We start from the raw sequence: 25,948 nt of genomic DNA, 5'->3' as shown, positions 1-25,948 counted from the left end.
AAGTCCTTTTCAGTCGAGGTTGTAGTTAGCCCATATCAGGAGGAAGGAGTAGAAGTCCCACCCCTTTGAGTTTATATCTTGAATATTATTCTGGATTTTTCACCGAGCCCGAAATATTGCAACTTGGCAATACACCATATAAAATATACTCTGGTACATTCAAATAAATAAACAATCTTTTTATTACCACACAATGGGATAATAAATACCCATTACAGCCTACATGGCTATAAAGTTTGAAAATTTAAAAGTCGATCAATGTTGGTGACATAACAGTAAGGAAATTGGTGGGTTATGATAACAATTATGATAATGAAAAGTTAGGTGTAATCTAAACAGGTTAACAATTTCTAAAAAAAAGTGAAAGAAGTGAAAGATAAATTATAATCAAAGTATAAAATGTTAACCATTTACTTTAAGATCACATATAATTGCAAATATATATACAAACTCAATTCCAATTGCACAATCATAATTCTCGAAACAGTTAACCACTTGCACATACCACAACAAGTCAAGATTATCCATTTAAAATACAAACTAGATGTTGCAGTCATTGTCAGTCATTGAGTTTCTAATATAACGACTTGTACCACTATGGACGGAAGAAAAGCATAAAGACACTCAGTTTGGCCGGCAACAGTTTTACAGCCTGCTTGGTACCTCTAAACACCGCATTTTGGTGATCACTGTTTCAACGCGGATTGGGTGCCATCACTAGGATCGGGGGTTAGCATGAGAGACCACTAGTGTTCTCATTAAATGATGGATTACCACATGCAGATGGGGTTACATATACACAATATACAAGACAGCCAACATTATACAACAGTCTTTATCGATATGGACACCATTAAACTTGAGCGAAAACCTGCTTTCAATAGAAAGAGTTTAGGCTCTTCCTAGAGTTTAGTTTGCGATAGCTTGAAATATTCTGCAGACACACAAAGCCTGTTGTACTTGCATATATAGAGCTACTGAACAACGACCACCAATTTGGAGATTTTCTTCACAATTGAGCGAGAGGAAAAGAGTCCCCACACACTTGTCTTTAGCATGCGGTATCTTCCCAAAGTCTTTGGGCTTCAATCTTCAGTGAATTAAATATATTGAACTTGTTTGCTAAGAAGCATCGCCGAAGAGTGTCGAGTATGTTGAGTGAAGTTTGAAGAGCCTCTCACTGGGATGTAGTAATAAAATTAAGTTGTCGATCTTTGGTGCAGCTAGATTCCCGGTGAGAAGTGGAGCAAGCGTCACAAAAAAAATCTTGTGATAACTCGCAGCCTCCAAGGCTTGATATTGAGGTCTGAGTATGGCCGGAGCTCTCGCTCTCTGCGATTCAGCGTCTATAAGTGGGTTGGGTTTGAAATTCATCTATATCCATTTCATTGTATTCCAGTTTTTGAATGGCTGGTAGTGACTATGCAGATGTGAACCTGTATCTTAGTTTAAGTCTAAGTAATTTTAAGCAGCATTGATCTCAAGCATTGCGCAGGGGCTAGTCGAGTGCAGAAATCCCAGAAATTTGAGGATGAAATGACGCCATTTACAGTTCGGCGGAAATTGCAAGCCTACTGCTGTTTATGAAATGAGTACAGTTGGAAGTTCCATCTGTACTGTCATTTGGATCGTCTTACTTGTGGAGGAATGTATTGTTTATGGGGTTTCATAATCAGCTATGCATCTTTAAGGAGCAAAGAAGGGATCCAGTCATGATTTTCTCAAAGGTGGCTTTGATGTCGAAAAAGGTTTTGTCTACCGGATCTTTACTGTTTAGCGCTATTTTTGTGTTCTTCCAATAAGATTTGTGATTGTTGGCCTGTTGTTGATTAATGAGTGTGCGTAGGTTTAGTGATGGCGAGAGCATTGGCTGTGGATATACCTAGTAATGGATTTTTAACAAGTTACATTCCACAGAAATTGGCTTATAGTCTTTCCAAGATTTACGATTATTATTTTTGAGGATCGTCTTAATGAAATATTGCTTCCATTGTGGAGGAAATTGGCGGTTTCCAAGATTCTACACTGCTCGACAAAATTAACAGAACAAAATTGTTTTTCTTGAATATTTTATTGTGAACAGTGTCGCCGAAGAAGAATATTTGTTAAAATAGGCATCCTGGAATGCAAATTCGGAGTTCCCACTAGAACTCGATCTACCACTTTAAAGAGCCGCACAGAATGCAAATTATTCATGCCTATAAAAACACGGGTTGCGACCAAATCACTTCATTTCCCCCCCCCCCTTTTTTTTTGGCTTGCACAGTAGGATAATCACATCTTCCGTACTCAGGATGGCAAGTCATCTTCGTTTACATGATTCTTTGCGATGGTTTGCCGTTGAATGACGTGAAACCGGGCAGTCGCATGCGGAGGTGGCACGTTGGCTTAATGTGTCACGCAGTGTCGTCTCGGCACTATGGAAACAGTTTCGGGAAACAGTAACCATTACACGAAGAGCTGGCTAAAGTCGCCCGAGGGCTATGTCAACGAGCGCAGACCGCCATCTGGCTCTAACGGCAAGTCGAAACCCTGTCATCAACTGTCTCTTGAAGTTGCCGCAGCCATAGTTGAAAACATTTCCAACCGGACTGTGTTAAGAAGGCTCAAACCACCACAGAGCTCATCAAAACAAAGAGCTCACCATGAACATGTGACTTTGAGCTCTGACAAATGGAGGAAATATCAGAGTTCTGTTTGTGGTGAGTCCCGTTTTAACCTTCAAACAAACTATAGACTTTATTTCATCTGGAGACAACGAGGAATGCGGTACCATCCCTCCAACATCACAGAAAGGTGGAGGCGGTGTCCTCCACCGTTAGTGTACCTTGGGGCGAAATAATGATCAACGGCCTCACCCTTTTCCATGCTTTTGATAGGGGTACCGTAACTGCACAGAAGTACCGAGAACAGATCCTCGAACCCTATGTGCGACTTTTTAGGGGTGCGGTTGGTCAGGCTTTCCTTTTCAAGCACGACAATGCCACTGCACATAGAGCTCAAGTGGTGGAGTAATATCTTGAAAGATATCCAACGACTGCCGTGGCTCGCCGATCAGCAGACTTAAATCCGATCGAACATGTGTAGGACGCCCTTGGGTGTCGCATTGCACGCCTACAGTCAACTCCTCGGTCGATGAGCTAAGGTCAGTGCTGGTCGAAGAATGGGATTTGTTGCCACAGAATCCTATAGACACCTATATGAACTATGCTCGTTATATCGAGCATAGTTCACCGTTGTCAGGCCTGTTTAGCCGTTTGAGGGGATCATACGTCGTACTGATATCATGTGATCATATTTTCGAGCATCTTTTATTGACTTCTGTAATGTGACCTTTTTTGGTAATTCTTATACAACCCCTATAAATATCCCTTATACGTATCCGAAGTTTTTCGCTGTGCTCTCATTTCATCGTTATTTCGTGGTACACCACCATACCAAATTTTGTCGCACCTCATTGCAAAGTGCACGAATTACACCACGTTTTCTATGTTCTCCGTTAATTTTGTCCAGCAGTGTATAAAATGTACAGAGAAAGATTGCGATTTGTTTCTTTATATTCCACGAAGGTTTCTCGATATGGAGACCTTGATTGTTGCCATTTTCTGGTCTTCTTCTTAGAGATAAAAAATGATTTATTTGGGTCTGGCCTTTTTGCAGATTCTTATTTTCCTTACAACTCTTCTAATGAGATCAATCTAAGACTCAGGAGCGACTCAGTTCATGGCTGAGATGGTGGTAGAGAAAAATTGACTCCCGCTCAATCGATTTTAATTTGTTCAGAATCTTTAATGAATGTGGGGAAGTCCAAGCTAAGCTTCACCATGAACGAATTCCGGAAACCAAGACTATTTTAAGACTACTCTACTTGGCTATTCTATTTTAAGACTATTCTGTTCCCAAATATTTCATTCAGATTCCCAGCACAATATGTCCCCTGCATGAGGTTTGGTGTCATATTGTTAAACCCAGGTTCCAGTGATATCAACCCCTAAACCCTAAGAAACAGAATAATGGAATTCGTAAAAAAATCCGGATAAATTTCAAAAGCGACTATACCTTCAGTGAACACAGGACAAGAGATATCTCTCCTGAAAAGGACACACATTACATTGAGCTCTCTCAGAATACAAGAGATTGTCAATAATAAGTGTCAGTACAAGAGATTGGCAAGAAATACGAGGATTTTCTTTGTTTTCACAGGAAACGAACTTTGGGAAACTCGTTGAAATCTCTTTGTAATGCTTCTATTTACCGATTTCAATTAAAAGTTGGAATAAGTGCATCTTGTAAGAGTTAGTCAGACCAGTAGATTTTTCAAGCTATACTATTGCTCATATTCATGTTTTGCTAAAGACTTTGCAAAGACTTTCCTTAGAACTGTTCATCATGTTGGTCTGAGTATCGATGCCAAGCACGTCCTTTCTCCTATTCAAGAAGCCAACCAGTTTCTTCAAGGTAACAAAATTCCAAGCAGTATTATTTGTTGGTGCATTATATAAACAGAACTCTTCACGGAATTTTCTCCGTACCATGATCACAGAATTTCCGTTTCTGTTGTACTTTTTCACGATAAAACCTTTCTTCTGCACACTTTTAGCAGGCATGAGGTTTGGAGTTGAAATGGTGTAAGGTTTGAAGTTCAAAAGTTGCCAGTATAAATTATTAATGTGTATATAGAGGCTTTTAATTCTAAGATTAGGGAAAGGTCTCGCTATAATGGTTCGACGAATACAAATAATATCGTATTATTCCTGTGGTAAGTGAGGTTAAAGATGGTACGGTGGATTGAAAACTAGATGACAAGATCAATGATAGAAAGATGAAACTCTTGTGGTAACCCTCTATGAACTGGGCATAGCAGACATGGTCATTGTTTGAAATCGTTGAGCCCAATAAAAAGCCGTCAGAATTTTGTTTTTAATATTGACCGCTTTCCCTAAAATTGTACGAAAAGCTCTGATCATGGAACTCATCAGAATTAGAACGTGCGCAAGCATGCATGTACATGACTGCAATTTATCATTAGGAGACATTATTTTTAGTGGGTTGCTCGTGATTAGCCAATGTCTCGTTGGGAACGAGATTCCCTTTTGTAATGAATAGCCAACTTACTTTAAAGGGTTTTAGAAAGAAATTAATAATGAGGTTGGAGATGTCACTTGCTTCTTTTTGCAAGTCACTGGAACTGGTCTCATAAATAATTGGATGTCAGGTCCGTTGGCATATGAGTAATTTTGATAATAATTCACGAGGGTTGTTAACCTGTTTTATTTTATCAAGTGTCCTAGCTGTTTCAACTAATAGGTTGTTAATCAGTGCTTTTCTCGCCCCACTTATTCCCCAAGATGCGCTATCATTTGCGTTGTCACATGACCGTTACAGATGTGCTCATTTTTGAGTGTAAAGATTCCATGAAACGGTGTTGAATTAGCTACGATATGTTACTTTACTTTTCTCAGCTTGTATAATTTTAAAAAATAATTTAAAAACTTGTCTTAATAATTTTAAACTTGAGAAAATAAATTTGCGTTTCACTATTGACAAGCTACTTAAAGAATCAAAAGTTATTTTATATTGAAACGTTTGGACTGAGAGAGTTTAACTCTCTCACGCCCATAAAATCTATATTGTTAGACCTTGGCTAATTCAAATGGTTAGGATTGTTAAAAGTATGCATTTTGGACACAGCTGTCCAAAGGATTTTATCTGGCATTTGAGTAGCTATACGAGAATGACAAAGATTTAGAAAAAAAGGGGAATTAGTACATTTTGTCCTCTTCGCTTTCTTATATAAACCTTCGAACGAGTGAGCTAATCATCAAAGAGAACACGTACAATATCTCTGAGAACACGTACAATATCTCTGAGAATGGCGAATGGTTATGATTCATAGTTTTAGTTTTTCAGTATCAAAAAATACTGATGCACATTAAGTTCATCCACAATTAATATTCCAATGGGTTCATAATCGAGCTTCTACTTAGCCAATTTGAGGTCTTGATGAATATATAATTTTTTTTTCGAATCATTCAGGGATTTTCGACTTTTGGGCAGGAGCAGAATCCTACTGCATTACCCACTACTGTCCATCGAACACAGTTTCATTTAGGGGCTTCACTGCTTTCTGAGATTTATGTTCCATCAAATCGGTTCCGATTCCTGGTAGATGTTTGGACTAAATAATCACCAGGAGCTGGAAAAGGTCATCTTGTTTCAGCCATCCGTTTGGCTGAAACAAGAAGAAGAAATGAATCACTTATAAGTTTATCAAGTGGAAATCTGCTGTACACCAATGGAAACAGTGAAAGGAGCGAAGGTGGAGTTGGCTTTCTGATCCATGAAGATATAAAAAACAACATTTTGGAATTAAAAAGTACATCACCAAGGGTGTCAAGACTACTCAGGATTTCTAAGAGGTACAAGCTAAAGGTTATAATGATTTATGCACCAACATCGAGCCATGATGATGAAGAGGTTGAAGAAATGTACACCAAAATTGAGTAGAAAACCCACTACACTATCATTATGGGGGACTTCAATGCTAAGGTTGGAAAGAGACAAAACAGCGCAGAAAGAGAAACTATAGGAAATTTTCGAATTGTTGAAAGAAATGAAAGAGGTAAAAGGCTTGTGGAATTTGCAGATTCTCGAGGAATGTCATTACTGACATTTCTCGAGACATTCCTTTTTTTTCAAGAAAAGAGTGAACAGAAAGTGGACATGGAAGAGTCCAAATGGATTAACAACTAATGAAATCGACTTCATCCTCACTAACAGGAGATATCGAATGATGTTATCGTCCCGAACAAGGTAAATGTTGGAAGTGCTCACAGATTGGTGAGATGCACACTTGATATAGATGTAAGAAAAGAAAGGAAAAAGCTGACTGGAGTAAATAATACGAAGGTCTTTGAGCTAATAGAGGAGGAGAAAAAGCAGTATGTACTGGAACTTAACAAGTTTGAGCTCCTGCAGACTGCTCAAGACCAAGATATCGACAAAGAATATTACAACTTTCTGAAAGTGATAAAGCCAAAGAAATCTATAAGTAAAAAGAAATCCAAAGAAGAAAAAATTAGTCAAGAAACACTTGTCATGATGAATCGAAGACGACAAATGAAGAGCAAGATAAACATTGACCAGGAGAAAATTAAGTATACTGAGTTATGCAAAGTCATTAGAAAGAGACTCAGAGAGGACATAAGAAAATTAAACACAAGAAAAGTAGAACAAGCATTAAGGGAAAACAAAGGACTTAAACCAGCAGCCATGAGCAGTAATACAGAAAGACAAATGATACTGAAACTGAAGAATAGCGATGGTGTACTTATAAATAGCAGCGAAGACATAATTCAAATAGCAAAACACTACTATAAAGTATTATATAAGGAGTGAGAGAATGATGCCAGCAATGGGGAAGAAGAATCACAAATTTGCCTCACATACGACATACCCGGTATCCTTCCTTATGAGGTAGAACATGCATTGTAGAAAATGAAGAATCAGAAAGCCCCGGGGGAAGAAGAAGTTACTGTAGATTTGTTAAAATTGGGAGGAAGAGACATAACACAAAAACTGGCAAGGCTCTTCACAAAGTGCATTAGAAAAGGTGTGACGCCTAAGCAGTGGAATAATGCAATCATAGTTTTGCTGCATAAGAAAGGAGATAAATCAGAAATTGGAAATTATAGACCAATTAGCTTGTTATCCCACATCTACAAGTTGTTCACAAGGGTCATTACTAACAGATTAGAAAGAATACTTGATGAGAATCAACCGAAAGAGCAAGCTGGCTTTAGGACAGGATTCTCAACTATGGATCACCTTCATGTAATATCACAGCTAATGGAGAAAGCAAATGAATATAAAACACCATTATGCCTGGCATTTGTGGATTATGAAAAGGCATTTGACTCCATACAGCATAAGGCAATCTTTCGGGCACTGGAAAGACAAGGCAAAGATACCCCATATATTATGATTTTGAAGAAAATATATGAGAGTGCTACCTCCTTTATTAGACTAGACAAAGACAGTAGCAAATTTAAAATCGAGAAAGGAGTTCGACAAGGAGACACCTCCGAAGCTGTTTACTGCTGCCCTTGAGGAAGCTTTCAGAAGATTAGACTGGTCGCAGAAAGGAGTCAATGTGAACGGAGAGTACCTAAACCATTTACCATTTGCAGATGACATTGTGGTCATAAGCCACGATCCCAAAGAATTAGAGGAAAATCTTAATCAGTTATGCGCAGTTAGTAAGGATTTTGGACTAAAGATGAATATGGCTAAAACAAAAGTAATGATGAACAAGTATGCCACAGAAAGGAAAATTATGAATGAAGGAGCAGTAATTGAAAAGGTGGAGTCATATACTTATCTGGGACAAGTTATTAGCTGTAATAATGATGAAGGGCTGGAAGTCAAGAGAAGAATAAATTTTGGATGGATAGCATTCAGGAAATATAGTCACATACTGAGGAGCAGAATTCCAATTTGTCTGAAACGCAAAATAATGAACCAATGTATACTCCCCGCCATGATTTATGGAAGTGAAACTTGGGCACTCACCAAAAGAATGGAAGAGAAGCTGAGAATTACACAGCGAAGAATGGAACGAATTATATTGGGAATCAGACTTTTAGGTAAGAAGAGAAACACATGGATTAGGTAGCAAACTCAAGTAAAGGACATTCTTATCAAAACTAAAGAACTAAAATGGTCTTGTGCAGGACACATAGCTCGAAGACGTGATGACAGATGAATTAAGAAAATAACTGAATGGTACCCAAGAGGAGCTAGAAGAAAACCTGGAAGAGAACAACGGAGATGGACAGATGAAATTCATGAGTTTGTGGGTAGCAAATGGATGGCCATTGCACAAAACAGAAGGAACTGGAAAGTTGCTGGAGAGGCCTTCATCCTGCAGTGGATTGAAAATGACTGATGATGATGATGACGATGACCACCAGGAATGGAATACGATAAAACTGCCATGCTAGAGTTATCCGTGAACAACCTTATTCACTATTATGTAATATATATTCATAAATTGCATTCCTTCTTTTGTTGTTTTGACTGCTTTGTTGAAAAGAGACCCCCGTTTTTGGGAGGGAAACCTTATTATCCTCTCTTGAGACCGGCTTACTCATCCGCGCAATGAAAAAGACCATAAATGTTCCTCGCGCCATTGGCCGGATTCGAACCCGTCCTTTTCGTCTTGCTATGGGAAAGCACAGTGATTATAACCAGGACCTACAGCTCAGTAGTTCCTTGATCCCATCCATCTTTCCATTATCTTCGAGTGTGGAAAACGTTGGGTCCCATTAGGGGCCCAGCGGCTAAATGACCAGAGGAACAACGCACACGACACTACACATGTACAAAATCCATACATCTTTAAACCTCTGGCATTGACAGTGTTCTGTTTCACACCCACCATGTATAGTACGTGTCGATGGGGGGAACCCCTGGTGCCGTTTGACACTAAATACACTCTGCACTCTGTTTCAACTCCCTACCACCATCTTGCCATATATAATCGTCCTGTTCCAGTGCACTGTCTGCACATATCACGTGTCCGAAGTATAAAAGCAAATAGTAATAACGGAGTTCAAAAATGCAGCTTGCAAAGTTTCAGTGGAGATCGGAAATATAGCTTGATGTATTGTCTCTTACCAAGAAACAGTGATAGGATTGGTTTTTAATACCTCATTTTTGGGATAGCCTCCATAGGAAACAGCCACACGAGTTTCAATCGGGCGACAGAGGTAGTTAAGCCAAGTTCCACCATGCACATCAGAATTTCTGTTAGGTATTTCTTCATTATCATGGCCTCAAAGGAAATCCAGGCATTTCCTACAGGAATGAATAATAGGTTTTTCTCGAAGTCCGTCATCAATAGTAGCTCTCCCAGAACTTGGAGCCAATTCTCTCTCTCTCTCTCTCTCTCTCTCTCTCTCTCTCTCTCTCTCTCTCTCTCTCTCTCTCTCTGTAGCAGGCTTGCACACCTTTAAATTATCAGTACAAAAGAACTACCGTTCGCACTATTTCGATCATAGTTCTTATCGATACATTTTTATCCTTCATGATTTTGCCAAGCTTCTATCGCTTTACATCCCAGAGTAAATCTTTACTCCTAGAGCAGTATGATCTTAATTGTTGATGTGCCTAAAACTCTACAAAAACAAACAACCAATTCTTGATTCCGGCTGTCTCCTCATCCATTCTCATAATACACTGCTCGACAAAATTAACAGAACAAGTAGAAAACGTGGTGTAACTCGCGCAACTTGCGATGAAGCAGGGCAAAATTTGGTATGGTGGTGTACCATAGAATAATGATAAAATGAGGAGCAAGAAACTTCGGACAGATATAAGAGACATTTATAGGAGTTATATAAGAATTTCCAAAAAGGTCACCTTACAAAAGTCGATAGTAGTTACTCGAAAATATAGTCACATTGTATCACTACGGCATATGATCCCCTCTAACGACTAAACAGGCCTGACAGCGGTGAACCATGTTCGATATAAGGGTGTCTATAAGATTCTGTGGTAACAAATCCATTCCAACAAATCCCTTCTTCTACCAGCTCAGACCTCAGCTTACGTGAAAATGGCCGCTTCCAAGCGTGCACGTGTGTGTGACAGCTCCGTAAATTGTGACCTGGTTTACTAGTTTAAAGTTAGCGCCAAACTCTGGATTTGTGTTGGATCAAAGCCATTAAGGAACTGGAACACCTCGGTGAGTTTTGTTTTAACTTTCTTTGGGAAGAAGTGAGATTCTGTTTGCGTTATTTATCCAACGCTAACGACAATGGGTCTGCCGTTAAAAGCGCCATTGTCTTAGAATTGGAGAGAGTGACCACGTGACAACATACTGTCACCACGCCTGAATCACACTTATAGACTGGGGATTAGTGCCCCCCTGTGTGCTGCTGTAGCGTGGGATTGTGCTCCTTCACTCTATGACCTTGTAAACAACACAGTGAAGTAAATAAGTAAGTTCTCCCCCTACCAATAGTCATTGCATGGGCGAGCTACAACTTTTCTTCCGTGCTCCCACACCGAAATAACTATAAAATCTCGTGATCGGCGTCAACCAAACTGCACCGTTTCAGTACTCCTGTTTGAATTGACTAATTTGAAGAATGCTTAAAACTTAAGTCTCCCACAGGATTCTCTGATCGCTAAGCCTAATTAGTTTTTAAAATTCATAACTTTCCATAGAATTCGACTAAAAATCTACAAAACATCTCAAAATTCATATAAATTTAAAATCTTTAAGACCATAATGAATTCGGATCGACCGAATGAGTCGTTGGATACTTTTCCTACGTTGCCTTCTTCCTCTCAAGTTAATGAGGATAGAGACTCTATTAATAGAATAAGTGCTATAAGTAAAGAAACCAGGATACAAACTTCTAGGCTTGATCCGATGTCATCTAAGGAGAAGATTCCTCCACTTCCTCCTGTGGATCAGGATGTTGTTTCTATGGAGGCTTTGTCTGAAGTTACAGACCAATCTTTGACAAATCCTGTTATTAGTGTCCACATGCATCAAGTTTTTACTCTCAGGTTTGCTCTATCTGGCATTATATCCGATGGTGGTAGACTCACCAAGCAAGTAACCACAGAAATCCAAAACATCTGGTCTGCCATGGAACAGATTCTATCTAATGTAATTATGGAGAATGAACGCCTCAAGGCAAAACTGGAAGAAAAAGATTCTCAAATGGACAAACTTTTACAAAATTCTGGTAAATCAGAAGACATTCAACCCATGCCAGCTGTGCCTACATCATCTTATGCTCAGGCTACTCAGCTATATACTACGGCGCATAAAATGAATACCAAAGGTATTTCAGGTAAATCTATACCACAACCAACTCAAAAGAACCCCAACGAGCAAAGACCACAGGATCAACCTTTGGACCCCACCCTACCAGAAGGTACGCTACAGGCAAAAACAGTGTACCTCAAAACGGCACTAGAAACTATATTTAAAGACTACCCCAATAGAGTATCGAGTGGAGTTCGGTCCCATATCGTTACCATATTTAATAAATTAGAAGCGTTACTGACAGAAACCTATCTCAACAGCGAGAAAGCGACGGCTAAACTTCAAGCCTACATGGAGTGTGGGGCAAACAAAATGCTACAGCGTGCGCCCACATACGGGGAAACGCTGAGGAAACAACCAAATACAACGGAAAATCCACAAATAAAATGCCAATCAGCCTCAAGGAAAACCCTGCTACCTACCCCCAACATTGTTGTCCTGAGACCGCTTACCACAAATAATGATACCTCCAGCGAAAGTATCAAGACACAATTCATTCAGGAACTAGCTAATGATTTAAAGACAACAAGAATTAAAACAATAAGGAAAACCAGGAACCCGGGCATAGTCGTGGAGACCGAAACCAAAGAGGAAGCTACCGAAATAATAACCAACCCCAAGATAACTAACATAGGGTTAAAAGCGGAGGAACCAAAAAGGAAAGGACCCTCCATAAAAATCTATGGCCTGGATGCCAGTATGACACAAGAAAACCTAGCCTCAGAAATATACGCCAGGAACCTACAGAGATCCCTACCGGAAACCGACATCAAAGAGCAAATAATGCCTAGATTCGCCATAAAACCGGCGACAGGAAACACAAGGAACTGGGTTGTCGAGCTCAGTCCCGCAGCATGGCAGATCCTAGCAAAACAAACGCGGATCTTCATCAACTGGAGCAGCCACAGATTCCACGAACATATAGTAGTTCCAAAATGTTACAGATGCTGCAAGTTTGGCCACACTACCCACACTTGCAGCCAAAACATTCCAACCTGTGGCCACTGCGCCGACAAAGGCCATGACTACAAGGACTGCCCAAAGAAAGATGAGGAACCAACATGTGCCAACTGTAAGAGTCAGAAGTTGGACGCTTCACACTCAGTTCGTGACAACAAATGTCCTATTTACGTCAAAAACAAGAGTTTAAACCAAGCCAGAATCAATTATGGCAGCACACCATAACCACTATAATACCACAAAAATCAAATTCATCCAACTGAATGCACAACGGGCAAGGGCCGTAGCTGACCAAGTCAGGCTCAAGGCCGATGAAATTAATGCAGATGTAATCATATTACAAGAACCGTATACCCACTCCAAACTAGTCAGAGGATACCCCCTCAAGTACAAACTAATACAAGCAGATGATACTACCCCGTGGGCTGCAATCCTAATTAGAAATCCCGACATCACTGCAACCAAAGTCTCCCACCTGTGCACGGACTGGGCGGCCTGCGCCCAAATTATCACCGCGCTAGGTGCCCTATACATAATCTCGCTATATTGCAGACCTGGTGAAGACATAACCACAGCCACCAGATACCTCCAACATGCTACCAACTTACTAAGAGGGGAAAGAATTGTCATCGGAATGGATGCAAATTGTAGATCACCAGCCTGGCACAGCCATACCCCCGACAGGCAAGGTACTAGGAATGGCCAGAGACTGGAGGAATTTATTACGAGTTCATCTATCGTAGTCCTCAATAAACCAAACCAGCTGCCAACTTTTTGCAACCTCCGTTGGGAGGCTACAATAGATGTCTCTCTTGCCACTCGAAACATAGCAGGAAACATCACAGACTGGATGGTCCAGGATGCCTGGACCACTTCAGACCATAGGGCCCTGACATTCCAACTCAACAGGAACCTAAATCGACAACCGCCAGCAGAAAGAATGCCCCAACGCTATGCATTGCAAACTGCAAACTGGGACCTGTTCCAGAAAACCCTCTCAGACAACAAAAACAGAAAGATGCAAGAAATCAACACAGCTGAGAACCCTGATGAACTCCAGAAGACCATCACCGAAATTATAACAGTGGCTGCAAACACCTCAATCAAACGGAGACGGCCCAAACCTGGTGCTGTACCTTGGTGGAACCAAGAACTTCAACAGCTTCGCAAGGACGTCCAGACCAAAAGGACAAACTTCCAAAAGGCAAGAAGAACTTGGCCTGAGCAGGAGGTGGACGCGCTCAGAAATCTGTATAGAGAAGCACGAAATGCTTATACCGCCCTCATAAGGAAAAATAAAAAGGAAACTTGGGAGAGACTAGTAGCAAACTCAGGGAACACTGACCCCTGGGGTGTTGTGTACAAGGTTGTCACAAAAAAGCTCCCCAGAGGTGAAGTGCTTACAACCACTGTCACGCCCCAAGGAGAAGAAACCTGTTCCTGGGAGGCATCAATAAACAATATATTAGATCTCACCTTTCATCCCCACAAAGACCCACAAACGGAGGAGCAGATCCAGACCTGTAGGGAAAATGATAAGTACGGAACAGATAATGCAGAACCGCGATTCACTACGGATGAGCTCATCCTGGCGGCTTCACGTATAGCAGCGAAAAAATGCCCAGGTCCAGACCTCTTGGAGCCGGAAATAATCAAAAAAGTAGTAGAAATAGAACCGGAACTCTTGCTCCAGCTCTTTAACCTATGCCTCACAGTGGGAGCATACCCGCAAGATTGGAAAATGGCCAATGTTAGACTAATAATTAAGAATCCAAACAAACCACCAGAACAGCCATCTTCCTACAGACCGATCACACTACTCACAGTACTAAGTAAACTTTTTGAAAGGCTACTGTTATCCAGAATAAATCACCACTACCAACAGGCAAACCTATCCTCACCAAACCAGTACGGATTCAAACCAGGTCGATCTACAGTAGATGCACTCCAAAGCCTAATTGCCCAAGCACAAGAATCTGAGAAAAAATACGTGCTAGCTATCTCAATTGATTTTGCCGGGGCGTTCGACACCCTATGGTGGCCGAGCGTCCTGGGTCGGCTCCGGGAGGCAGGGGTTCCTGGCAACCTCTTCAATGTGCTTAAAAGCTATCTCACCGACAGAGCAATCAAGATAAAAGCTCCCTACAAAGAAATAGAAAGAAAAATATATAGAGGGTGCCCACAGGGGTCAGTACTTGGACCAACAATGTGGAACCTCCTGATGGACCAGTTTCTAAACAAGGATCTGGAAGGGGTCCGCTCACAAGCCTTCGCGGACGACCTCATCTTAACAATAGAAGCTAATTCCAGGGCACAACTGGAAATACTGGCAAACCGCGCTGTGCAAATTCTCCAAGACTGGGCCACACACCATTTACTACAAATCTCACCGACGAAGACCAACTCCATACTCTTAAAGGGAACACTGAACATCCACAGACCACCCCAAATTAAAATTGGCACTAGAACAATAAGGCTCAGCACAGAGCTCAAATATTTGGGCGTCATCTTGGATACCCGCTTATCCTTCAAACCGCACCTAAACTACGTAAGAAGAAAAATAAGAAACTGCACTGCCTTAATAAACAGAATTGCCCGAAGAGACTGGGGATTGAAACAAAGAACGATGATGTTTTATTATAAAGCAGCCTTCTTACCAATCGCAACATACGCAGCTGGTGCCTGGTACAAAAAGGCCAGCACAGCTGCAAACCTAAGAATACTTGATTCCATACATAGAATCATGCTATTCACTGCTACTCGTGCCTGCAGCACAGTGAGCACACACGCTCTGCAAGTCATCGCAGGAACCCTCCCCTTAGACCTAGAGGTAGTGAGAAGAGGCATCCTCCATGAGCTCGCTAAAGGCAATGCTTGTACACACCTTGACTTCAACGGAGATCCAGGAAATAACCGCATTGCGGAAAAAAGAAGACTCCAGACCCACTTGCTGCAGGCGTGGCAGGCACGATGGGATGTCTCCATTAAAGGTCGGATTACAAATAAATTCTTTCCAAATATACATAGATTCCAACCTAAATTACCAACCTGGTATGCACCTGGTCTGTTTGTGACGTACCTACTCACAGGACATGGTGCCTTAAACGCCAAACTAACAACTCTGGGAATAATTGAAAATCCAAACTGCACTTGTGGCATTCCAGAAACTTGGTCGCATCTAATGTATGACTGCCATCAATACGACGACATCCGCTGCCAGCTGGTGACAAGACTACAACATTCACCCAAGAATCAGGAGCAATTCATTCTGGACGATAAAGGACCATACATGGCATTCACCGAATTTGCACAGAAACTGTTTAACAGACGCCGAGCCACACTAGCCCAACAAGCAAATAACAACACAACTGGAAACTAAATGGGACAAGCCATTCCCACAACAAATTCAATACCTCCAATGAGAATAAAAGGACATGGCCTACAACTCTGCGACTGACTGAACCCTGAATCTGTAAAAGCCCACATGGACCTGAACCATGCAGCTTCACTGCCATCAAGACTCGTTGGGGACCAGAATCGAGCACCTGACTCGATTCCTTTCCAAACCTACCACGGCGGGGCGGAGACTCCTTGTGTCCCCTCGCCGAACCCCCCCCCCCTTTCCTCTCTGGTGAGGCATGGGCATGCCTCACTGACCAACTGGGGGCATCTTCTCTATCGCTCCCATATTTCTATCTTTACCCCCCAGTCTTCTGTCTCCCCTCCTACTCTATCTATATACAATGCGAACGCCCCACACACTAAATTTAACAACACTCAAAATAATCTTCGCCCAGTTTCGGCCTATCCATCTATGTAATATCAAACCCCCAGCGGTGTGTATAGGCATACAACATATGGTGTATGCAGACAAGTGAAATGAGTATATACATGTGCATATACATACATATTATGATTTTTTTTTTTTTTTTTTTTAAAAGGTCCTAGCCGCCGAAATCTCAGGAAACTAAGCGGCAGGACCTGCCAGAGTAACTAAGTCTACTGGGTTCCTGGTCTGCCTCCACGGGGCGAAGGTGGGGCAACGTTGGGCTCCAACAGGGGCCCAGCGGCTAAATGACCAGATGAACAACGGTACACGACATTACACATGTACAATACCCACACACTTTTAAATCTCTGGCATTCCCAGCAAGCTGGTACACCCACAATGAAAGCAACGCGGAGATGGGGGAAACCCCTGGTGCCGCATGACATCAATATACCTTACACCTTACCTCAGCTTACGAAGTGATCGAGGAGTTGGCAGTGGCCGTGAAATGCGATGCCCAAGGGCGTCTCGCATATGTTCAATTGGATTTAAGTCCGGTGATCGTGCTGGCTACGGCGGTCGTTGGATATCTTCAGTTTCAAGATATTCCTCCACCACTTGAGTTCCATGTGCAGTGACGTTGTCATGAATGAAAATAAAGTCTGGGCCAACCGCACCACTAAAAAGTCACATATATGGTTCGAGGTTCTGTTCACGGTACCGCTGCGCAGTTACTGTACCACTATCCAAAACATGAACACCGCCTCCACCGTAAAGGTCCCTTTCTCTCATGTTGCAAGGATAGTACTGCATTTCTCGTTCCATCCAGATGAAACAACATCTAGAATCTGTTTGTAGGCTAAAATAGGACTCATCAGAGAACAGAACTGTACCCCCATGTGTCAGGGTTTCAAGTCATATGTTCATGACACCAGCTTCGACGAGCTCTGGTTTAGGGTTAATGGGATATAAACCACTGGCTTCCTTGAGTAGAGTCCAGTCCACTTGAATTGAGCCTTCTTAATACAGTTCGCTTGGAAATATTTTCACCTGTTGCCGAAGCAACCTCAAGAGACAGTTGATTACAGGACATCGTAGGATTCCATCTTGCTGTTAGAGCCTGATAGGGGTCTGTTCTGGGTGACCTAGCCCTCGGGCAACATTGGCCAGCACTTCTGGAATTGGTTCCTCTCTTCTGAAACTGCTTCCATAGTGCCGAGATTAAGTGTCACTGCTTGACACTTAAGCCAACGTGCCACCTCCTCTGGAGACTGCTTGGTTTCAAATTGTCCAACGGTCATCTCAAAGAATCATCTAAACGATAATGAAGTCGGATTCAGGCGCATATTGCAAGGTTTTTCGTCCAGAAAAAGTAGGCAAATTGATTGCCAGAGAACACACGCAATTTACAGACACAATACACATGTGTAGATTCAATAACTTTCCGAGTGACTCTAATGAATAGTTTAAACGATGATGACTTGCCATCCTGAGTACTGGAGATGTAGCTATCCCACTGAGCAAGCCAAAAAATGGGAATGAAATGATGTGGTCGCAACTCGTGTTTTTATAGGCATGAATAATTTGCATAATGAGCGGCTGTGTAAATTGTGGTATATCAATTTCTTTTGGATACTCGGGATTTATATGCCAGGATGCCTATTACATCAAATATTCACTTTTGGCGACACTGTTCACAATAAAATATTCATGAAAAATATTTTGTTCTGTTAATTTTGTCGAGGAATGTTTATTAGCTGCGTAAGTTCTAATATATGTGGTCAAGAGATAGTGCTTTTTCACTCTTCCTCTACTTAGCCATTCTGCCTCACCGTAGCCCATTGCCCTGTGTATAGTCTCTGCATAGGTTCCGATACCTATTTTCTTCAATACATCCCAGTGTCCATCCATGTAGGGGAAAGCAACGCTATAGTCTATTAAATACAAGTAAAATTTCATAAGACATTGCCTTTCTTTCTCTCATCATTATCTTTCTGATGGAGTATTCGTAGGTTGCCCAATTTATAATTATTGTCTTCAGCATATCGAATGGAAAAGCCCTAGATTCGAAACCCGTTAATGACAATGAGAACTTTTATTTCCTTCTTTTTTCACTCTGTTGCTGAGATAGTTAGCCTCAGGAGAGGACAGCAATATTTTTTCCCAAGAAACATGGGATTTTGATCAAGCAAAACAAGTAATCCGATTTGAGATCACATGCAATTTGCTGATATCTAATTTCGTATACCGCTCCTTTTCCTAAATCCAACATACTCATCTGGCAGTTCCCTCTCAAAGATTCATTGTTCTTTATAAGATCTTCGACAACACCTTACAGATATTTCCTGGAACAGTTCCAGTCAAATTCGTTGGTCACTACCTTAACATCCTTTGGCGTTGGGCAGTACGCTGCCATCGAACTCTTTAATGGTATTTGCTTTTTTGGGTAGCCTTGTAATGGTGTCCCCAAGGTCATCACATTCATTTTTAAAAGTTAAAGTAAGTCAAATTAAAAAATCTTAATCAAGTTACACATGTTTGGTGACCATTCAAAGGAGCGAGAAGATGATGACATTTTTATTGGTGGAGGAACTTCAGGCTAACAGGAGATGGTTTAAGATATATTAAAAGAGTGCGCGCTAAAGATAGCGTAGCTAAAATTGCTGATGATTAGGCAACTTAAACTTTTACTAAACCATCAAGTTTGAGGAGAAGCCTTGAGAAGCGTACAACACGGATTAGGTATTTGTTTTAGAAGACGACGATGTCTTCTTGGACATCGTCAAGGGTTGAAAAATTTGTCCAACCTTTAAATCACTTATGAAGTGCCCGGTGTTGTTTATTGGTAGAAATGCAACGAACGACTTTAAGATGAATCGTTCGTTGCGAACCACTTTAAATAAGGACTCTTAAAGTTATGCCAAGGACAAACTTCCTGTTACATTGAGAAAAATGACGAAACATGGATGGCCAGAGCAGTTTTCGAAGAACAGTTTATACATCCTGTTTTTGCCCAGGCGTTAAAGATTACTGGTCTTAAAACAAGCATGGAAACAAAGCCGATCTTAAATATTGTTCCTAGTCACAAACCGCTCCTGTTGGTCCCAACGATATTCATTAATTGTATATATAATCAAGCCCATGTAATCTTCGCATCTAACCCTCTTTCTTCATTCGTTCTACTTTAATTCCAAAATATAAATTTTTGAAAAAAACCCTGTACTCAATGTTTGTAATCAAAGTAATCCTGCAATTTGTAATCTTGTACTCAAAGCCCTAGTTTTTAGGGGAGAAATCCGGCAATCCACTTCCGATACGGATTGATTCAGCTACAATGTAAAAAAAAGTTTTTTTTTTACACTGTAGCTGAACGTATAAAAATTCCTTTCCTTTTGATGGGACCCCAACACTGGTCTATTCCACACGGTGTGCATAAATAAGGATCGTAGACACTAGGCTAGCCTAGAATACAGAGTATTCCTGATTGCTTATCTACCCCTTGTGAGTAGCACAGTTAATAGAATCGCCGTTCTCCCCACAGCAGGTGGAAAAAACCTGAGCGAATCCTGTCAATGAAGCGAAGAATTTTTATGGACTTTTTTTTTCCAACGTGATTGAGTTAGCCGGTCTCAGGCGAGGGTGGCACGGATTTTTCTCCTGGAAACTCGGGGTTTTCATCCAGCAAACAGAAAATCTACCACAGAACGCTTGCAATTTATAGACACATTGCATGCGGTGCAATATGGTTTAAGTGGCTAATACGTGTAAAATCCTACAACAACCAACTGCATATCGACTGATGTTTTAATACGGATTCATGGTATGGTGGAATTTTGTCTTAGACGTCATTAGTGTTGGCAGTAACTGCATTTATGCCACCAGAAAAGAATCATTAACAGAATATTAAGAGGAGATTCTGAGATGTATAGTTTTTTTCGTACGGCTTAGTAATTGGGGAACGGTGGTTCTTATTCATAGGTGATAGATAAATAATCCACCTCATGAGTTCAGTCGAATTGTTTTGATTTGCAAGGAAGTGACTAAGGCCATGAAACTGTAGTAACTCAATATTTAAATTATGCTACTTCTGATTTGCTTGTTTTGATGGATGAAAAAAAAAAGAAAGCTTTCAGGAGAAAAACAAGCCATAAAACAGACCAATTAATTGGGCTACCGTGATTAAAAAACCTTCGCCTTCTTCCCATCAAAGATTGGAACGTGGGCGTTCGAATCCCGTCTCGATGGGAGGGATTCTAATTCCGAAGAGGCGAGATTTTCTTATTATGCAATAAGGAAGATATCTATTGCATAATATGAAAAGTTCGCTCTTCGGACCTCAATTAAACCCAAGTGGGGTATTATGAATCAATTAGACATAGTGGGATGCATGGGAACACGTTCTCCTGTGACTGGAGAATATCCTCAGCGCGAAGTGGCAATGCTCAGAATCACCTCGATGAACTGATTGTTTCTTTGCCAATGGGACACAAAACTTGTTAAGTTGGTTGGTTGATTTAGGTGAAGCGTTGGAAGGAGATCACAAGCCACAGTAGCGATCCACCGTCATGGGGTCCATATGGGTTACTATAGTGCTTTTTTAAGCCAAATGATGCAAGGAAGCGAACTTTTTTTATTTAAATGTATATACGGGTTTTTACAATTACAACTTTGGAGTTGCCTGAAGAGTGGTTAAAAATTCTTCCGATTTGAAAACTGTCTGTCAAATAAGTCTACGATTTTCACTTTATACAGTGAAGACTTACGAGCGGAAGTACTTTGTGCGTCTGATTTCATTTTCCTTCTCCCACCTCAGATAACACTCTCTTTTGTGTTCTTTGTGTTCGGAACTCCAGTCAGGAGGCGATCTCTTAACAAGATTTAACAATTCAATTTTTTTCAGTATTTTGTTTTGTGTTTTTCAAAAATTAAATTCTCACCAACAAGGGTTATCAGATTTCCAGTGATATGTAAATGACTAAGAATTTCTTGAATTTTATTAGATTCGATTGACCATCAAATAGTTTTCAGTTACTGTTATTTATACAAAAATTTGATAATTACATCCCCCCCCAATCAAAACAGTCTAGATCCGCCTCTATGAACTTAAAGGGGCTTTCAGAATTCCCAAGATCTCCGACGAGAATCGAAACGAGACCTTTCTAAACAAGAGACAAGTGGGGAAATCATCATACTGTCAAGGAGGACGCGATTGACCGATATTCCTGCAGATAAAACATTCGCAAGTTACTTAATACACTTTCAAGAAAAACTTGTGAGCCTGTGGGAAATCTAAACTTTACGGGGCGAGCATAAAATAATTTCCTCTTTAACTTGACATCAGTTGATCATCGAGCAACAATTTGTGAATTGAAAATTTTACGTAGGGGGTTTATAAATAAAACAAAAACAGCGATTGAGAAAGGGTTCTGCTCCATTATAAATTAAACCACTCACTCTTCCTGGTGAGCCGTTGTGGGTAGCAGAGTTGGTAGAATCACCGTCCTCCCCAAGTCTGGTGGAAAAGACTTGAGTTAAAATCCTGTCAATGATGTGAGGAGTTTTCATGTCTTTTTCACAGCCTGTTTGAGTTAATCGGTCTCAGGCGAGGACAGGCATGGTTCTGTCTCCCGAAAACTGTGGTTTTTCATCTAGCAAGCAGAAAATTGACAACAGAACATATACAATTTGCAGACAATGTATACGATGCAATATGGCCTTGGTTTCTAAAATCTTATAGAACGACAATCCCTCGTGAAAAAAAAATTCAAGCTTAAGAAATAGCCCAGATTTTTTAATTTATTGAACACTTTGGAATATTTGTAAAATTGTTCAAGAAATCTCTTTAAAATTGCATTAAGTTTAGGCATTTCAAGTTCCAGGGATGTCGCCTTACTCCCACGCAGGACGGTTTTAAACGTTACAATTCACGAGGCATATATGTACAAAGGCCAAACCTGTCCAATTAGTTTAGTCCGTGAAGTTTTTTGCATCTGTTCATCAAGATTAGATGAAAATCTAAACAGGCTAGTTAACGTGCTGTGGAAAAGCAAGATTCATTTCGTGGTATGGAGCTCCTTGAAAGACCAAGTTTACAAATTTTAGACTACAAATTTATTACAAATGAAGCATGCCACTGGAAGAGAGAGTTCAGTGTTGATTTACAGCACTGTAATAACTGTACATATATGTGTAATTTTATTTCTCGACCCTCCTTCATATTAAACATAGAAAGTTGCCTTGTTGAACATTTGAACGGAAACTATGGATACATGCTCGAAACAGATTTTCAAATATCTCATTTGAGGTAATAAAAATTATTTATTTGAACACGTAGAAAAGTCCACAGCATTTGGTTATTACAACAGTAAATATATACCAATTTATAAAATTCGAATTCACTGCACTGCACAGAGAATAATATTTGGTTGCATTCGCTTCAGAGTTTCCATGAAATCCTCATTCATTTAGAAGATTGATGAAAAATGTTTTAAAACTAAACGCATTATCCCAACAATCCTCTCTAATAGAAATTAATTTATAAGTTATTGAAACCATTTTCCAAAAGGCTTTATAAATCAATATACTCCTCACCCACCAAAGTATTACACCCATATGAATTTCCTCTTCAATTAGAAGTGCGCTAGTGGTATTTAAATAATTATTTATTTATTTATTAATGAAAGAGATGATCCTATGGACAGCCTGTTACTAGGAGGTTGACCTCATCTTTCCTCTTCAGTCTCGGTCTGTTTAAGATCGAGTTAATAAAATACTGTGCATAAAATGAGTATTACATTCTACCACGCGTGTTTTCAATTGGAATGTCCTTTAAAGCATCTTTAGTCTATTTATGTAAACAGAAAAGTAATCCTTGTAAAACAGAGGGAATAAATTGTAGCATTACGAAGTACCGCGCGATAAATTGTATTCAAAACAAGCTTCCTATTAATGGATGACAGGACGGGAGCGGAATGGTAGTAAATCAAATATAAACAAGCTCGTTCTTCCATGTATAGGCCCTTCGGTTTACCATTCAAAGGGTGAAGTCTAGCGAGACATGTTTCTGACATAAAACTGAGAGATGTAAAATTATTAACAAATTTAAAAAAAAAAAAAATGAAATAAATGCTCAATTATTGCAAATGAAATATTAGTTGAGGAAGTCCAAAGATCATAAAATTTAAGGTTATTGCTTGTAAATCATATACTGGAATGTTTTCTATTGCTGTGATTTTTGGCTGTTTCCTATGTTAGAAATGACCCGTTTCGTTTGAACGAACAACCCTTCAGAAATGACGCGGTAATGTTTTATTAATTATCGAGTGCCCTCCGTGGTATGCACGTATGTGTTTACTTCCATATACAGGGTACTCAAATGGAACTTTTACAACTTTGAATCATTGTGAATAGGGAACGATAACACGGATTTCAATAGGGTTGGCTATATTGGACAGCAGATGTCCTACAGTTTAGTCCACTTAGATATGAGCCTCACTTGTCCACCGGAGGATATCAAGCTTCGCTCGACCATGTAAATGAAATGAAATAGCTCCAGAGGAAGTGATCAAGCTGAGTTATGTTAGGAGAGCGGGAATACCAAATGATTGAATTCCCTCTGTTGATCCAGCGACCTTGAAATGTTGCATAAAGATAATATCGAACCTCATTTTACGACTTTGAGGATTTTCGGAGTTCTAGATCATAATGTTGTGGGGAATGACTCTCCCTAAAACATGGAAGGTAGCTTCATCAATGAACATCACACGAATCGAATCCTTTGTCCTCATCCAGCCTTTTCATCATGTCCTTGGCGAATGCAGAGTGCTGTAGACAATTATTGGACTTGCCAGTCTGTACAAGTTGAATCCTGAATGCATGCAGTCTCAAGCTCCTGTGTAGATTCTACGTTCAACAGTAGCACTTTATGCACTGTTGAATGTGGAATCTACTACTCACGTGTAACCGTGAATGGTAGATTCCAAATGATTCTTCGATCCATTCCACATCTTGGCACTTTTGCATGCACTCTTGGATCTTAGCGGTGAGACACTTCCAGTCTTTATGATGTCTTATGCCGTCTACGTGATGGTCCTTTGGTATTTTTTCCGCAATCTACCCTCCACCTGAACATCACATTTGGTTTCAAAGAACACTGTGTCTTCTCCTGGAGTGTGGTCATTTTTAATTTGTGTAAGGAATGGTTAAGCCTCATCTTGAGCATCATTAACAGGTCAGGAGGCCTCATTTTAGGAAGGATATAGAATCTATTGTAATTAGAGTAAAGGAGAGCAATAAGATTAGTCAGATTAACAAAAGGATAAACTGAAAATTGCAGAGACTTTATTAGGAAAGTAGGCACTTATGAGGACACCTGATTGAAGTGTTTGAAACTTTAAATGGATTGAGTAAACTAAATGCCTCATGGCATCCTTACTCTTTCTAGGAAATACAACAAGAAGACACATAAACTGAAAAAGGATGACTGTAGGATAGATATGCGGAAATTTGCTTTCAGCCGAAGAGATTGTTGGAACTAACCTTCATAATCCATCCAGGTTAGGTGTGTTAAGCTCCAAATTGCTTTGTTGTATTGCCTGCCAAAGCAACTGTGGCTAATGAGGTGGCATTGTATGGTATCTGTAAATTGGCGCGTGTTCTATGTGATTTGTTTGTGTTTTCCTGGGTGACAATCCGAATTTTGTAAAAACAACAACATGTATTTGCTAAACTGAGAGTGATTAACTCGGCCACGATGCAACGGGATTCGAAATCAGGCCTTTTCCACTGGATGAGGGTGAACAGTGATTATAACCACTGTTCTATCCACGAGGGATATTTGCAACTCTTACCGGAAAACATTATAAATAATCGAATCGATGGTGTGAAACGGTATTGTGGACCTGTACTCTGTTACTTCTACTCATAATCAAAATGATCGTGTTTCACGCTAGGACTGTTTTGAAATCTAATGAAATGTTTCGCAACAAAGAGGAACTCCATAATTTAGTGGATAACTTGTGCATACCGATTGTACATCACAGGGTCGTATCCTAACCACCTGGCAACTAAACGCTTATGCTGTCATTGACTGGATTTTGGTTTTTGTTTTTAATGAGGGGAAGGCTAATTCCAGGTCCCTAATATAGACGAGAATAGGTTGGGTTAGATAAGTGCAAGTCACAGCTGTTGGGCTCCACATTACAGAAGTTTATCTGTACGCTTGTGCGTTAATGAATAAAAAAGCAGACAGGAAGAAAAATTTAAGCAATTCTCAAGGAAATAAAACATCGAGGGACCACCGGGTAATATTATTTACATTTGTCTAGAATTTAAATAATTCGTATTGCAAATTATTGCTTTTAAATTCAGAAATT

At 40.3% G+C, this 25,948-nt stretch overlaps 1 protein-coding gene across 2 annotated transcripts in view; it reads right to left on the bottom strand.

The window, feature by feature from the left end:
• The window catches only part of LOC150091260 (uncharacterized), a 96,133-nt gene that overhangs the window by 48,644 nt on the left and 21,541 nt on the right, over positions 1-25,948 (bottom strand). The window lies entirely within an intron of this gene.

Source organism: Mastigoproctus giganteus, chromosome 1 (assembly GCF_048544385.1).
Source record: "Mastigoproctus giganteus isolate SK-2022 chromosome 1, ASM4854438v1, whole genome shotgun sequence".
In the NCBI taxonomy this organism is placed as follows: domain Eukaryota; kingdom Metazoa; phylum Arthropoda; class Arachnida; order Uropygi; family Thelyphonidae; genus Mastigoproctus; species Mastigoproctus giganteus.
This window is presented reverse-complemented; position numbering and strand designations above follow the sequence as displayed.